The 3,993-nt window shown below is 35.3% G+C and overlaps 1 pseudogene; it reads left to right on the forward strand.

Annotated features, from left to right (window-relative positions):
- The first annotated feature begins 271 nt into the window (after positions 1 to 271).
- On the forward strand, positions 272 to 732 carry LOC118830722 (annotated as a pseudogene).
- Positions 733 to 3,993: the final 3,261 nt, after the last annotated feature.

Below are 3,993 nucleotides of genomic sequence, written 5' to 3' on the forward strand. Positions count from 1 at the left end.
AGGCTCTATATAAATTATTATTACTGATGATAATTACTACTACTAATGATGATGATGATGATGACAACAAAAACAACAATAATGATAATAGTAATAAACAAACTTAGGTAGCATTGTCATTTGTATTACATTGCTATGTCCTATATGGGGGCAATTAATATTTCTCCAATTAGGTGTGGCTCATTGGGTCCATGGCTGTGGTTGCTGTGGCTTGTGGGAGTCTGTATGTATTGCCGCTGATTATTTTGAATCAGACTTGAAGTGATCAGAGATGCGTGAACCATCTGAACTCGATAATGCAAAGCCCAGTTTCACTCAGGAACAGGCAGACTCAAGTTTTCCTGAGAGAGAACGTCAAATCAGACAGAAGCAACTGCAACAAATAGAGCGACAATTAACATGCTTAGCGTTTCAAAACCCAGGACCTCAGGTTGTGGACTTCAATCCTGAAACCAGAGAGCAGAAAAAGAAGGCCCACAAGTCAAAGATGAATGAGTATTTTCTTGCGAACGAGGTGATGAAGAAATATGACAAGAATGGCTGGCTGATTTGTAATGGTGCAGACTTATGTGACTGCCTGGAGAACTGCCTAGGTTGCTTCTATCCATGTCCCAAGTGTAACTCAAACAAATGTGGACCAGAGTGCCACTGTAAGAGGCAATGGGTCTATGATGATATTGTAATTGAAGGTGGTGAGTTGTTAGTACGTTGCCATATTTTGTTCCTGACTGAGGTCTTTGTGAGAAGATTTGTGCTTTTTTTACACAGTAACTGAGTGCAGAATGGACAATTATTGCCTAAATATTTTTTCATCTTGTCTTTTCAAAATGTCTGATTAATATGAAAAAAATAATTTCGTTGTGTTGAACAATCGAAAAAACACCTCTCCTTAGATGTGCCGATTCATATTTTCCCCAGTTACAGTTTTCTGAATTTTAGGATATCCCAAATGCCAACAAGGAAACATTTTCTTATGCATAATGCGATAGAATCATTTGACTTCTTTCTCATTTTCTTTATAGTTTCATTTCTTGCAAGATTCATTTAAAAATTGCCTTTAGATTTTAATTAATTGCGTATTATTTGGGCTGTTTTCCATAAACAAAAATTTATATTTTATTCATTTAGACTAAGAAACAGTAACTTTTAGTTTCTAAAGCCAAGAGCCTAATGGCTTTCACATTGCAGCTACTACTTGAAAGTGAAAACAAAAATAAAACAAGAAAATGTCAGTTGTGTTTTAAAAGAATGTTTTATGTGTTTTAAGCTATGTAGTATATTAATAAGTAGTTTCTTATAAGACATAGTGTGTATCTAAGTACTTGACTGAAATACTTTTTTCTCTCATGCTGCTGCAGATATTGTGGAAATTATTCTGAGTTTCTTTTGTGTTTTTGATATCACCATCTTCTGTATGTTCCGAGTTATAGTAGAATTAAGGTTGCAAGAAATAGGGGTACAATCATAGTATTTAGACTAAATAAATTGTACTTATAAAAATATTTCTCCAATTATTTAGATCTGTTTTGTGTTCTGTAAATGATGCTTTCTCATGGTATTCATGTAGATCTAACATTCATATAGATCTTATAGTATATAGACTCCCAACTCTTTTATATATTTTGTAGTTAAAGGGAATAATTCTTTCTATTTCACCCCTGGGGGAAAAATGTTTCTATCATTCTTTTGACTTTTTAAAAACAATGGCCTAGAGATTCCAATCCTTTCCAGAGACACTATCATCATACCACCATCTTAACCAGGTATTATTTTCTTTTTTCCTTATGAAGCCTATCGCTTCAATTTTCAACACTTTAAAAAAATACCTCCTGTGCTTCTAAGGTCTTCTGTTCCTTGCCCCAGACTTTATGCCACTTAGAAATGATTTATTACTTCCTCCTGAGATCATCATTGACTTCCACATCAGTCTTCAAAAGTACTTAGTGGTTATCACATTTGACATGTTTTCAGACTCTCTCTTTCACATTATGGATACAATTTTCCTATGTAGCAGCACAACTCTGTCATTAATGTCATGCTGACAAATAGACCCTGTTGTGGGTTGAGTGGATTGAGGACATGATGCCAGATTCAAGAACGATGCAGAGAGTTTTGAATGACACAGGGAGATAAAGATTAGGATTGAGATTGCTATAGATGTCAGATTATCTCCTAGGATTTTCTCTTGTCCAGATCCTGTAAAATTTTGTGAGTTTTGTCTTCCTCTCCTCTGGGTTTTGGCTGCTATACTGCTGCTTCCCAATCCAGAGTGATAGACCATAGAGTCAGGGATTGTAAAAGTGGTGATCCTTATTTGAGCCTAATCAGAACAACTCTCACCAAGTTCATTGCATGCAAACTTCAGGAGTGACTTTCATCACACTCTCCTGGGACACTCACCTGTTTCCTTCACAAATATAATGGATAAAAGCTGTCACCCTCTGTTCCTTGAACGTTTTTTAGTTTGAGACAGAAAAATAAAACATATTAAGAAATGGAACTTTCATATTCCATACCCAGACCTCAAGGAGTTAGAAGCCTGAAGTCTATCTGCAATTTCATCCCTTACCTCCTCCTTTTTAGTGGCTAGAACTGAGAAGTGAATGATATGTTGCTCTTTATACCGCATATATCTATTGTGGGTTTTTTTTAAATATTAGAGTGTTTTCAACTAATAAAAATGTACTTTGTGTTTAACCATTCTCATCACAGTTGTTTGAATGACTGAAATAACAAACTAGGTCAACAAGGAATAGGAAGAGACATGCCATAAAATGACACATCATGCTGGAAACATCTAGAAAAACTAAGCCAGAAGAGTGAGAGCATGAAAATTGGGTTATTAGCAATCACCTTCCTCATGTCCTAAGCATCAACAAGTCCAAACTGTTTCATTCAAAATGACAGTCTTTGAAAGAAAGGCCCCATAGTGTACTCTCCATTTATCAGTTGAAGAAGTAGGCTTATGGCAGATCAATGACTTACCCATGGATTTAGGGCTGATATCTGACACATGTGGGACTAGAACACAATTTGTCTGACTTTTAGTCTAGTATTGTTTCCACTATACCACTCTTCCTGGCAAATTATGACGTATAAAACTATCTTGTATATAAAACAAAACACAAAATAACAAATAAAATTATTATGTCCTGTTGATGCACAGGACTTATTTTTTTAAGAGAAAACACTATTTTTATTATAATGCATTTTGTCCTATCCTTAGAGGAAAATGATAAAATTAATCTTTTGATCCCTTCATATGTATTTCTATCAGGTGGCAAATTATCTCTGATAATGAACTCAAGGATTTTATTGCATGTAACTGCAATTTAGTGAACTCGTTGCACTCTGGAGTTTAAACCACCTCTAATAGTCCTTTGAATAATTAATTATTGAACTGTTCACACACTAAAGAAGCTGATATCCCTTTCTAAAGTCTGCAGTAGTTTCTACATTAAAAAACATCATCAGCAACAACAAGTAAAAAATCAATAAAAACCCACCAATACTTTAGTAATTGTCAAAGCACTTCAATATGGATTAAATTCTGGAAATGAATTAGGGAAATACATTTATTAAGCTATCTTCACTCTTTTAAAAATATGACGTTTTGATTATCATTAAAGAAAGAGGCTGCTAGCTCACTCCCAGTTAGAATCCCCAGGTAGGTCAAAAAGCCCTGAAAATGCCATTGACCATTGCATGGTATTCTTGATTAAATCTCAGGGGTTCTTGGGTTATGCCAAAAATTCTTATAACAGATGGAACAGATCAGAACTCAAAGCATCAGGAGCATTTCTGTATCTCTATGGTTCCTGGTAGCTGGATAAATCTTGGAGCCTGGAGTCATGAAGACCTGATTTCAGATCCAGCCTCAGATACTTACCAGCTGTGTAACTCCAGGCAAATTACTCAACCCTGTTTGCCTCAGTTTCTTCATCTATAAAATCAGCTGGAGAAGGAAATGGCAAACCACTCAGTAGCTTTGCC

This window comes from Trichosurus vulpecula, chromosome 9 (genome assembly GCF_011100635.1).
Source record: "Trichosurus vulpecula isolate mTriVul1 chromosome 9, mTriVul1.pri, whole genome shotgun sequence".
In the NCBI taxonomy this organism is placed as follows: domain Eukaryota; kingdom Metazoa; phylum Chordata; class Mammalia; order Diprotodontia; family Phalangeridae; genus Trichosurus; species Trichosurus vulpecula.